Genomic DNA, 14,322 nt, shown 5'->3' with positions numbered 1-14,322 from the left:
GCCTTAAACGTCAGTTATGTTACAGGGCTAATGATAGTAGAATGAATATAATTTCACAGAGGATAGACACCTATAGTTGCAGGAATTGCACAGCTTACAAACATGTGCATTCCTGCAATATATATATATATATATATATATATATATATATATATATATATATATATATATATATATATATGTATTCTCAATTGGACCCATACTTCAAGATACAAGTGACACATTATGCTGACTGTAAAACCAGCAATATCGTGAATCTTGCATTCTGTATATCATGTAATGCTTATTATGTAGGAAAAAACAATCGCATGTTTAAAGAGCGTATACAGGAGCATTGTAGGAATATTTTAAATCATAAAGAAACCAGTGCTTTGTTTAAACACATAGAATATAAAGGTGACCTACACTCTTTTAAATTCTTTGTTTTAGAGATTCTAAAGCAGGGAATAAGAGGAGGGGGCATTAAAAATCATACTGAGGCTGCAGACCAAAGATGGATCTTTAGGTTGAATGCATATACTTCACCTGGCTTTAATGAAGCAGTTTCACTTAAACCCTTCCTTAAAGACAGGAGTCTGAAGTACTGAAGTTTTTTAAGGTTTTTAGATATATATGTTCTATTTAATCCTGTCGCTATACTTTTAAGCTTTGTTAGTATAATACGATGTTAATTAGATTATTGAAAGATTGCTTATTTAAATATGTGCATTTAAATAAGTGCTTTTTGTGTAGAAGTTGTCTGATGAAGTGGTCATTGGGATCATGAAAGTGCTTACCCTGTAATTTTTATTAAAGTGTTACTATAGTCCGTTATACACGTTTTCAGTCTGCTGTTTTATTTTGCTGGATTTATATAAGTTGTTCAGCCGTGGTGGTATTGGCTCAGTTGCTCTTTTATCGTTCAGTACAAAGAAGTTAGATCTTAACACTACCAGGCCCAAAGGGAAGAATTTAAGAGAGCTATGTAATCACACAAGGAAACTTAAAAAAGTCTGGCTATTAACAAGTATAACCACTACCTAAACTACGATAGCACTCTGAACTAAGCTATAAAATAGGAAATACTAACTACAGCAATAAAGACTATATAAGTTTGAAAAAATACTTAAATTTCACTGGCCCGAGCTGGTGAAATGCACGATCTGTTGCAGTAGTAAACGAGATCTGAGGGAAGCACCAGTGCATCATGGGAGAGGGAGTAGGCCACGAGCTGGTTGAAGACCTTGAGTTTTTGCATTTGGCCGAGTTGGAGCTGAGGATTGGCTCCAAACCCATCAGTAAGAATGGACGGCGAGATAGAACAACTTGACATCATTCATTTTACATATTGTATTTGTAAATGTTTCTTTCTGCTTGATTAAATCCCTATTCTGAAATCAAATAGCCAATTTATTGTACTCTCTACCCCACACCCTACAAAACACACCTGAATCTACCACTTTTAAACAACTACTATTTGAACATCTATCCAAAAACTGGCATTGCTCCTGCGCCAAACCTGAGGGATAAGATATCTGTAACTCTCTTAACACACTGTCTACACCTTACTTCATTTTCTCCCTCTCATTGGTGTTACTACTACTCAAAAAAGTATAAAGGAAATCTCATTTGTTTATAACTATTACTTAATATGTACACAGTACTAATTTTATTATTCTCACAGTGATCTTTACTGAAATGCTTGTGTGATTTTCTTTTTGAACATGTACCTACTAGAAAACAATATTAAATACTTCTTTTTATAGACTAACTAGATGATGTGTATTTTGTGTCTTACTATATGTATACTATTGCTCCTATCTAATTATTGTATTTTGCTTATATTTCTGTGGAGCTTTTCTCCCTGGGCTTCTGCTAAAAATGGGCTTCTGGCCCAGTCGGACTTTCCCAGTAAACAAATGTAAATAAATAAAATAAATAAATAAGGGGTATTTGTTTGCATAGGAATTCAGTGTTTTCAGTAGACTTGCTTTTTGCTAATGCTGTAATCTGTTTCCAAAAGTAACCTTGGGCATTTCAGAACTACTATCTCTGATTCAGATGCTCAAAATTATCACACAGATAGGAAGTAATAGTTAAAAAAGGTGGAGCTACATCCATCCAGTCTTCAGGCTTCTGTTATTTGTTAAAAAGGTCAATATATTCAGAAACTATGGGAAAGAGAACTGCAAATTTGGTCGCATTTCAAATTTCTGTCAAATATACCTGAAATGATTAAAAGTTTTTTTTTTTAAGGTAAATGTACTTCAGAAAGATGCTCAGATTTATCTGCAAACACACCAAACAGTTTTTTAGCATATTTTCTCAAACTAGAAGGAAACCATTAGAGTCAACAGAAAACAGATTCTCCCAAAGAAGAAAGGCCAAACATTAATTATTTCCAAGTCCCCCAAGAAAGGGGCTTAACTTCCTAATATGTACCTAAAATCAAACTTGAAAACAATAGTTAGAATAACATTAGTAGAAATTAAATGGAATCAGATTAATTTCTGTGTTTCTGTATGATTTAATAGTGTTAAACCTTTACTAAAACTATATTCTCAGACAAAAAAATGCAAATTGTGTTCACAAGGTATATAGCAGTACATAGCAAGCTTCTAAAATTGATGTCTCACAACTTTTCATTATTTAGATCATCATCTGATGAAACCTTGCAGTCTCATACAAGATTTTGCTACCGCAAGGGCAACAATAGGCATATAATCAAATGCGTTGAACACTGGACGGATGGAACTATTGTGAAACTATATGTGCTAACAAAAACAGCTTGAGGGCAAATCAGGTGACCTCCCCACCACCACCATTCTCACCATTCTCAGATGCAAATGAGGTGCTCAAAGTTTGTCTTTTTAGTATTTCTCTTTATATCTGACTGGTGGTGTTATCCTTCTATATTACACTATGTAGCCACCCCCCTGCACTTTGGGCTCTGCTTGTTTGTATACTTGTGGTTGTCAGGCATGCTGTTTCATTTTCCTGTGTGCTTACTGCTTTCTCCTGCTCTGCTTTGTGGTTTTCACTCTATTTTAACATGCTTGATATTTCCCTGTTTTTCTTATTCCTATTCTTAGCTTTGTTTGCTCCCACTACCTACTGCTGACCTATATCTCAGAGTTAATTTGGAAGGTAAGAGTTGTAAACCTGGTCTGTGGTGAGGAATTTCTGTTCACAATGCAGTTTTTCTGTTCATTGTACTTACAGCATTCCCTGTATCGACACATTTCTAAGCAGATTAAACATGCCAGTTGCTCCCATTACCTGTGCCCATCATCTCTGCAGAACCATTACCTGTGCCCATCATCTCTGCAGAACCATTACCTGTGCCCATCATCTCTGCAGAACCATTACCTGTGCCCATCATCTCTGCAGAACCATTACCTGTGCCCATCATCTCTGCAGAGTCGACAGCTCACTGGTGAGCATCAGTCCAACTACATCATAATCCAAGCAGACTTTTTAATCTTTATTGATTACTATTTTATAACTACTACTTTATTATCCTTACCCAACAATATCTCATGGTCTGTCTAACAGGGAAGAATAAGGTTAATATAGTTAGCAGGACATTGGTATGGGCACTAACTAAAGTGCACCTACATATCCAGCATTGGTTTGCGTCACAGTTTTTGTAGATGCTGCTGCTTAATATTCCTTACTGACCTTTGCAATAAAATTATACCATACACAGTCTATAGCAATTGTATAGTAGATTTGGCAGACTATCGACATTGTACTGTTAAGCTATTACTGACTGTGCTGGTAAGCATATGGAGGAACTCTGAATGCATGGGGGGGGTTAGCATGGATTCAAAATGTCTTATTTCTACAAATTAGTTGGTATTCGTTGCCACACTGCAGCTTTAGTGTCAACCTTTTCTTTCAGCACAGACCTAGTGGACCTAGTCCAAGCCGTTCTGTATATGCTTAGAATGATTGCTTACCTTTGCAGTCGGAGGTGTGGACTACTTCACTCCTCTTCCACCCCAATTCCTCAATCACCCCTTTCTCACTGGATTTATATCATAATAACCACTTCCGCCATTTACAGTGAACACCCACTTAGAGAAACCTAAACTACAGCACTCATTTAAACTAAACAATAACACATCTTCTGAAACCTCTACATAAAACATTCTCCCTTTAAAAAACACACCTTTAGGGGTTTTCTTTCTGTTTTCCCAGCCCACTTATCTCATTCTTGACTCTATCTGCATCCTAATTATCTGCTTACAAAATTCATCATAGAATGAAAACACACATAATTTTATGACTAATACCCCTTGACAGACATTTTATCACAGGAATCTCTAGGTTTCATTTGCAGTGTCCTTCTACCCATAGCATACACTCTACTTGTATAAAGGCCAATACAATTTACTTGGATAACCCCAGTCACTAGTACTGATAAACAGTATATATATAGCCAGTTATAGCACAGATGGGGTTAAGGAGGCAGTAAAATGGAGTAGCACTATTTATTTGGGTAGCCACAAGCTTAAATGAATAATAGTCAGGGTTTATTTATATAGCAGGATGTCTTATACAGTTTAGCAAGAGTATATTACTTAGCGTAGCTTACATGTGAGCTCCCTGCTTAGGATGAGGATCCTTGTCTTTTTTTCATTCAAGCACCAGTCCACATAACAACCACAACCCAAGGATACAACACAGAATTTCCTTGCTTACCATATCAGATATACATACTTTCTAGCTATTATCTGCTGCCTATTTCTGTTGATGTCATCCTCCATACCTCCAGTACTATGGAAAACAATACTCCTTACTTTATTATCAGTTTGCACTCTCCTTCTCTTCTCTGTCTCTCTTACAATACCTTTCACATTACAATACTACCAGCTCACATTCCCCTAGAATATCTGAAAGCTTTTTCTACAATCTACTCACTCTCTGCACCTATAACACATGGAAACCTACCTGTCTGCATTCTCATCAATGCACACATTCCAGCCACAAAGTAGACTCCTCATCCTCCTCAGTGCCAAAAGTTGCACAACCCCACCCCACACTATTATTCATATTTACAGCAATACTTACCTTTCTGATAAATATCCTCCTAATTTACACCTCTCTGTAAAACTAATTGAGGACCATAAACTATTGACCAGCATTAAAAAGACCTCTAAGCTTCCAAACAAAAACACACAACTAAAAATAATCATAATCAATGCAGAAGGCATACTCAGTAAACTAGACCAACTTGATTAATTTTTTTACCACACAATCCCTAAATGTAGTTGAGTAGTGAAACATGGAAAAAAATAACATTTTCAACCTGAGCCAGCACTTTCCTGGGTGCAATTACTAACTCTTTAAAGTTAGACCGTGCAGAAGGCAGCACCCTATTTCTCCTCAAAGTTAATATTAAAACCTCCTTAAAACGTACAAAGTACATCTCAGAATGATAATGAAAATGAACTGACTTGCCCTAAAAATCTCTTATGAGCCCTAACTTTCTATTGTCTCCCTTCTCCCTCCAGCAAGCCACAACAAAGTTAATCATTTCATAAACTGAATTCTTCACAACACAAAGCCATACAATCATATTATCATCTTAGGGAATGTTAACTCCAGTCTTCTTAATTCCTCTTAATATAGATATAGTGGATATCCTAATAGACTTTGGCTTCACACAACTGTCTCTGTAGCCAACCAGGCCAAACTTTAGTGCTTTAAAACATCCTTCCTAGACCTTTTGATCATAAACTTTCTCAATGAAGTTTCAACTATCTGGATTCTTTCAAACTCCTTTAGTTAACACAGTCCCATAACTGTTAACTGAAACTTTTCAGATAATATAATGACAAGTTTTTAAGCCAAAACTTAAAAAATATATATCCTTAAGAAATTAACTACTACCTACTAACTGGCATCATATGTTGTTTAATGAAAGCACAGCTAAAGCAACATTTACTCTTATGTAAATGATGAGCCTATAAGACAAATATCTTCCTAAAGTCACAATACATTATAAATATACTCAAAACAAATAGCTTACAAATAGGCATAGTCAAACAGACAAAGAGATTAATTATTCTAGGACGTCTAGGTAAAAAAGCTACCTACAACCATTCCGTGCATCTTCCATAATAACCAAGATCAATTCTGGGACACAGTCAAGCATATGACAAGGTACTATCCATAAAAAGACCTCCTAAAAAGACACCAAAACAACCATCCTGGGAACTGTATCTCCATTAGACATTCTCACAGAATTTTTGACAGTTTCATCCACCCCCTCAGCCAAACAAGACCCTCCAGCTCAGGAACAACAGCTCCCACTGCATACTCAACATAATACTTGAAGAAAATACAATCTGAAGGTACAGGAACCCTAATGGAGCTAATACTTCTGTGTGCTCCGAAAGGAAAGGATGACCTGCAGATATGATTCATCCTGTCACCTCTGCAACCTCTGTATCGCCAAAAATAAAATATTAGTAGGATGGAAACATTGTATCATTAAACCAACTACAAAAGTGCTACACCCTCTGGTGCTAAAAACATCAAGCTAGTCTCTGTGCTACCACTATTAGCTATTTTATTTAAAAAAATGAGCATTTACTCAACTCCCTGAAGATACCATAAAGTACAGTATTTTATCCCAATGCAAAAAAAAGTATGGTAATAGCATAGTGATAGCCCTTTACTCCCTCACCAATGGCATTCTTCAAAATATAGCTAAAGACTTCCTAACTGGGTCAGTATTTATTGACCTTACTAAGGCATTTGATATAGCACATTGTTCATTTTTATTGACTCGCTAGTTAGAGCAACTAACAATTAGTATCTAGGCCCTACCGTAATTTAATGAGTTCTTACACAGCAGTGACTTTAAAATACAAATAGGATCCATCACATCTCTCACAACTAAATATGTTCCACAGTGCTCTGTTCTATCTCTCTAACTCTTCTCTATTTTTGTTAATAAATTTCCTGCATCCCTCTTTTATAATCCAATTATTCTATATGCAGATGACATACTAATATATAAAGTTAATACCTCTCATTCTGTTATTATAATAAAGCTAGAAAAAGATCCCCCTCCCCCAACTATAAGTTTGGCTAGTAAAATGCAACTCATTCTAAACACTAAAATAGTAAAGCCATTATTGGTGGCACAAGGCAGCAATAATCCCATTGTCCCACAGCCATGAAACATGCTCTACCAAATAAAACCACTCCACACTTCAGGTATCTGGGAGTCTGGTTAAATGAACTCATCAACTTCCAGCATCATATTCATATAACTAAAATAAAATATGTAAACTCTTATTTTTGGCCAAAAGAATTTCCCAGTTTATATCCTCTGCAATTACAATAGCCTAAGTTGAGGGTATCCTTCTCACCCATTTGAATATGGACTTCCAGTCACAGAAACTCTCTCAGAAAAGAATCTGTCCACAGCACAAATGACCTTAAATAGCTTTTGAAGATTTGTTACCTTTGTCCTATTAAAGAAACACCACTGATGAGTTTCAAGAAATGCAAAATGGCTACCTGTCAAACAGAGGCATACTTTATTAGCAGCCTTGCTAGCCTATAAATTACTTATCATAGAATTTTTACCCTTTTTTGCCAGCAGATTAGCAAAATGGACCCCATCCTAAAACCTGAGGCCCACTCTGTCCTCGTACTATCCTTATACACCTTACCGAATAAATTGTAGTTTCTCAGTGCTGGCCTCATAGAGTTGGGAATAATTACCAGCCATCATCAAATCATTTTCCACTTTCCTTAAATTCAGAAACACTTAAAAAAGCACCTATTCAAATAAATGCTTTTCTAATCACTCTATCAAATAAAGACATAGTTTTATAACATTTTATATATAGTATAGTATAGTATAGTATAGTATAGTATAGTATAGTACAGTATAGTATAGTATAGTATAATATAGTATATTTATATAAAGTAAATGCCTGGCACCATTTTGCCCAGGCAGTGAGTGATGCCACTATTATCCCCCATTCTGGTGAGTAGTGCAGGCAGAGGTATAACACCCTGTGGTGGTACTACCCCAAGCTTCTTTATCAGTAGTAGGAAGAGTTTAGGGGCAGTCTGCTATGTACTGCAAACATTGAATATTAATATATATTTTTTCTTACTACTGTCTGTTTGCTTCCATCTTCTTTTCACAGGTTCAGCAGTGTACTAAGTTCTTTCTTTGTACTGCACCAGTGGCAGAGGAATGTAAAGAGAACGGGGTGTCCTGTCTCGGGAGGACTGAATGCCTCTGCTGATAGTGGGATATGTAGGCTGTGTACATTGCCACAGTGTGCAACTGCTTTTCTATTTGTAACTTGCATGTTAAATTGTTTTTCTTTCTGTTCTTTTCTCTCCTGTGTACAGGTACCACAGCAGTAACAGCAGAAGAACTGCAGTGGACAACTGGGTCAGCACCAGCTGACACAACTGGTGCTGGGTCACCAGTAGTCATCAAATCTGCTTCTAAGGCCACATGAAGAAAAAACCTGTGGCTTTTATGGTAACTTCTTAGGAGGAGCTTGAAGGCTCCTTTCTGACAGTGGCCCAGATGAGTCCCCAGGAATCATCTCATATTGGTGGTGGAGAGTGAGTGCATCTGAGGTGCACCAGCAGTTGGATCTTTCTGTCATGGCTGGTAAAGTTGCACAACCAGATGGCCTTGACCATTGGTCCACCAGGGGCAGAGTCTTCCTATGATCGCAGTCATGGAGGTGACTGATGTCTTTGTGAGTTGTCCTCTGGGCTTGTCGGGCATGCCCCTGTACCCTGCACTATCCCCTCCCAGGTGTTCCCCTAACTTATATGTCATTCTCCATATCTCCACACCTTTTTGTATTCCAACTCTTCCCATCACCACTTGTCCACACACTGTATGCCTGTGTCTCTCCACTGTCACCTCCATTTAATGTGTCCTCACTGTCCCTATCAGGTTATCTCTGCATTTCATGTTTATTTGCTGCTCCTACTATCTTCCTTACTCCCATTTTAAACACACACATACACATCTCTCTCACAAAAATATGCCTTGTCTCCCGCCATCATTTCTTATGGTCACCGTTGTACATTTTCCTCTGCCTGCTATTCGTCCTTTTTTACCTTTCCTCCCTGTTTATATAATGAAATGAGCTGCCACTTTGATGTGGTGGCACTCCTTGGCCTCCTCACAATGCCCGCATTACACCTATGATGTGTTTCATTTCACTCTTAAGTGTCCATACCCTTGCGAATGCTTCCTTAACCTTCTTGTAACATTGATTAGGGGAATTATTCTAGTATAGCCCCTTCTCAACAGTTCACTGCCACATTTGCTGCCTCTAATGTAGTAGCACTAATGTACTGTGTTGTCTTTTTATCAGAGTACTGGTGCTATGCACATTCATATACATAGCAAAGCATCTACAGGCCAGTAAATATTTCTGTGAAAAAAAAGATGTTTTCTGCAGCTTTTTTTGCAAAAAAAATTCATAGCTCCTAGGTCGGATCATTTACCCTGTGAGTTGTATATACATTTTATTATATAGCTTTAAAACGATCTTAAACAGTTTTAGTTTGCTGTTTAGCATAACTTGCTGTTTATCACATCCCCAGAAAACATATGTCACTTTAACAAGGATATTATTCCATAAAAAAGGTTTAAATATAATTCATGATGCTGCAAGGACTGTTTTACTATATTATTGGAAATATGTCATCTGGAACTGATGAGCAAATGTTAATTACATTTTATAGTATGGTAAATGTCTCATTGGTATTATTCATAGTACTGAGCTAAACAAGTTTCTGTGTTTCACATCCTATCACTTCAATGAAATACATCTTAGCAAATGAAATTCTTAAATTAAATATAGCTGTATAGCTGCTAACTGTCTGCCATACAGTTAAAGTCTGCTGGTCTTGTTCCCTATCTACAGTCCATTTTGCCAGCAGCTGCTTTTTTATCTGAGTGCATATTTTATTGGGATATCTTAGCTAACGTGAAGTCTCTGTTTAACTGTCTCTGTCCTTATTTACAGACAATGCCCTTGAAGCAGCAGCAGTTTTGGCAAAAAGGCACCTCAGTATTGATCACCGGCAGAAGCACAGAGAATCTTTGGGCTCAGGTCCATCCTTACTTGTGCAAAATAAAACTGGCACACAACAAGCACCTGCATTTAGTGCTTTTTTATTCAATTTTTTTAATAATACAGAAGACTGCTTTCAGCGGTTTGCTTCTTGACAATTGCATCAAATAAAAGAAAGACAGTGATTTGTTAATGCTTTGATGATGTCATCATATACATTAAGAAAGGGTTAGTCAGTTTCTATGATTCATCGCTTTGCTTCTTACTTGGGTGACCTCTTACACTGTACTAAGCAGCCAAATATTACATAATTCATTTTATTTTTGGCTGACGAGCCATCTAGTTTTGGCACAAATATTGCAAGATTTATGACAGTATGATCACTGAATGGCAATGTTCCATATGTCAAAATCAGCTCCCTCTCACGTATTAACAAAGTACCAGCAGGCTGATGCAGTTTTCTAGGGCACTCATGAGCAGGCTAAGAAAACAAACTATAAAGCCCTAAGCTTTTAGTCCCTTTTTAATATTCTGTGACTAGGCAGAGCTCATAGACTGTATAGACATGGTCTGCATTGTTTTATATATAAACCAGCTCTCTCTATATACTCCAAAAGAGGCATAACAAGTGAAAAAGATAAAGGAACCTTAATTTATTCTGCATGTCTTCTTCAATAAAGGCTAGGTTTGTGCTTGCATACATTTTAAAACATATCTCTGAGTTTTAAAACTCTTAACCAGTGCTGTAAATTAATAATTATTCATTGCTAGTTCATAGTACATACAGGTGGTAATAATGGTATTTTGGGATACAAGTAATATTAGATACTAGTTTTATCATCATTATCATTAGCCACCTTTTTCCCATTTTCTGCATGGGTGGGCATTTCTTTGTTGCCATCTATCTCGATTTAATGCCACTCTTCTACCTTGTTTGATAGTCATGCCTGTCTGTTGCAGGTCTTCTCTCACACAATCCATCAGTCTCTTTGCTGTATGGCCTTATTCCCTCTTCATGCATTCCTACACATGTACCCAAACCAACGTAATCTGTTCCTTTTGCAGTTAAAGCTACTTGGGTTTCTACTCTGATGTCCTCATTTCTTTTTCTGTCCCACAGTGTGCATCCTATCCCCCATCTCAGGCAGTTCATCTCCATCCCTTCTAGTTCCTCCAACTGCTCTGCTTTCACTTCTCAGGTTTCTGTGCTATACAATAGCATTGGTTGCACTACTGCTTTGTGTGCCTTCTTTCATGTACTGCCTGTGGTACTCTGTGCCAGTTGGCTGCAGCCCCTATGATCCTAGCTTTGACATCCTCATTCAGACTTTACTTCTCCTCAGCCACACCTCACAGATACTTGAAATTGTTAACTTGATTCACTATTTCCTGTTCTGTTTCAATTTTCTGCTTCTGATTTCCCTTTTTGCCATTACAACTGCCTCATCTGTACTCAGTTTCATCCTGGATGCCTTAAGTTTTGCATTCTGGTTCCATATCACTTGCCGAAATTCTTCTTCTGAGTCTGCCAGTAATGTTATATCATCAACATACAGCAACTTTGTTGATCTGTCCCCTCTGACCTGTTTGTTAATGTAGTCCATCACCGAAATGAACAACAGTGGGCTCAAAATTGAACCCTGATGTACACCCACTCTTAGTAGAAGCCCCTCTGTGAGTCCAAAAACTGTTTGTACTTGTGATATTGGATCCTTGTACATAGTTTGCACTAATTCTACCACTGTTTCTGGAACTTCAGATCTGTCCAAATCTGCTTTTGTGGCACCTTATTACAGGACACAGCAGATACTGTCAAGTATAGGAATATCCACCTGGTCTCTTTCCTCATCTTTAGCTTCTTTCCAGCTATCTGTCTCACTGCAAATATCAGGTTGGTTATGCTGCACCCTGTTCTGAATCCAAACTGCTCATCTCTCATCATACTTTCTACTGCTTTGCAAATTTGTTTACCTATCACTCTCTCCAGAAGTGTCATGCATACCTTTTAACTTCTTAGTGCAAAAATAAAGCCCAAAATAATGGGGAAGCAAAAGTCCAAAAATAGGGACATATTTTAAATATTCCTCTTATAAACTTAGAAAGTTGCTAGAATGGCAGAATTTGTGTTAAAATGCATTTTTGAAGGTTATTACTTCTGAAACTGAAATGTATGTTATTATTTAATGACTTCAATCCTCAGTGATTTGCCAAAAAGCACAAATTTTATGAGGGACAAATCAAAAATCTGGACATTATGCAAAAATCTAGACAGCTGAGCATGAAAGCAGTGTGAGAGGAGTTTGATTCCTTACTACTGCCCATGGATGTAAATGTTCCTTTTGTTCTTCTCACTTAAACTAGAATACTTATTCTCCTGTTATCTGGGATGTGCCTTTCTCCCCCTACTGCTATGAGGACCTTCTGGAGACTGTTCTCCTCTAACTCACCCACTTTCATGATCATATTTGCTGTGTCCTTATCTGAAACTGCTGCTTTCCTTGAGCTCAATTTCCTTACTGATATTCTTACTTCTTCTAGGGTAGGCTCTTCTTCTTTTTCATTGTAGGGTGTGTCTGTGGCAGTATATCTTCTGTGGGGGTTTCTTCATTCAGAAGTTGCCTAAAATACTCCTTTCTTCTGCCTCTGATCTCCTGTGGGTTGGTGAGCAGGCTGTTGCTGGCATCCCTTATGAAGGTTGTCTGGTGACTATCTTCTCTTTATCCTTCTGCCTTTGCCTTGTAACCTGATTTCTTTCTGCCATCTCCTGAGTCAATTTCCAGAAGCTGGTAGAGTGCTTCTAATGACTTGTTCTTTGCTATTACAACTACTCTCTTTCTTAGCCAACCAGTATTCCTTCTTAGCATGGTCCATTTTTTCTATCAACAATATTTTTCTCCTTTCTTTTGATGACTTCCTAGACTTCTGCATTCCACTACCAGTTTTCCTTATGTACCTTATTTCCTGCCCTGCCTCAGCCATTTATTTGTTCTGTAGTCCTCACACATGCTGTTTTGAGGTGCTGCCATTCATCTTCAACTCCATCTATTCCCTCTTCTTCCTGAGGTGCTAGAGCCCTTAGTATTTTCCTGAACTTGTATGTATTTACTTCAGTCACCTTTCAGGTCTTTAGCCTAGTCTCTGTTGACATTACAACCTTCCCTGACCACTGCTTGCAGCTGATTGTGGCAAGCAATGGTTTATGCTGTGGGCTGACTGTTTCAATGGGGATGACTTTGCAATTGCTGACTCTACCCCAATGCCTTTTTCTTACTAGCTGGAAATCTACTTGAGTTGTATGTTGGCTACTCTTATATTCGATCTTGTGACTGTCTGTTTTACAGAACCATATGTTGGCCACCATCAATCCATTTGCCAGACAGAAATCTAAGATGACTTGTCCTTCTTTATTCCTGTTGCCCCATCCATGTGGACCCAAACAGTCATCATATTTTATTCTCTCTGTCCAGACATGTGTAGTCAGGTCTCCATATTTCTCAACATCTTAGCCCAAGACATCTGGACAAAGCTCAACATAATGGGAGGACAAAGGCCTAAAAATAGGGACAGATTTTAAATATTGCTGTTTTAAACTTAGAAAGTGGTTAGCATACCAGGGTTTGTGTTAAAATGCATGTTCTAAAGGATATGAAGTCTGAGACTCAAATGTATGTCATTGTTTAATGATTTAATTCTTCAGATCACTGAAGAATGAAACTGGCCCGAAAGCTTTGTGACTTGTTGATTTGTTGTTTTATTAAAGTACTTAAAGTTCTGTGGTCCTAAGTGTTTCCCATCAATGAAGTGTTTTTCTTTGGATATGTGCTACAGTTTTGCAATGAAGATTAACCATAGTGTTGGTCCATTTGTTGCTGATTCTTCAGATCATCCCAGTGATTTGCCAGAAAACCACAAATTTTATGAGGAACAGACCCATGTTTTGAGGCAAAATCTGAACATTCTGCAGAAATCTGGATAGCTGAGAGGTATGCAATTCTCCCATTATCAACAACTACTAATATTGTCCTGCTTTATCTTTTCCTTGATATCACAGCCCTCCTGATGGGTATAGGCTGGGATTATGAATACTAGCATATCCTTACACTGGAGTTTGATTGCCATAAGTCTGTCAGTAATTCTAATGATACCCCTCACTCTCTTCTGAAGTCTCTCCCTCATCACAATTCTTATACCATTTCTAGTTCTTCCTCTTGAGTAGTAGACTCTGGATCCCAAGCCAAGTGGCTTTACTGCACTG

The sequence above is a fragment of the Protopterus annectens genome, chromosome 5.part0, assembly GCF_019279795.1.
Source record: "Protopterus annectens isolate FY-2018-M chromosome 5.part0, PAN1.0, whole genome shotgun sequence".
Classification (NCBI taxonomy): Eukaryota; Metazoa; Chordata; order Ceratodontiformes; family Protopteridae; genus Protopterus; species Protopterus annectens.
This window is presented reverse-complemented; position numbering follows the sequence as displayed.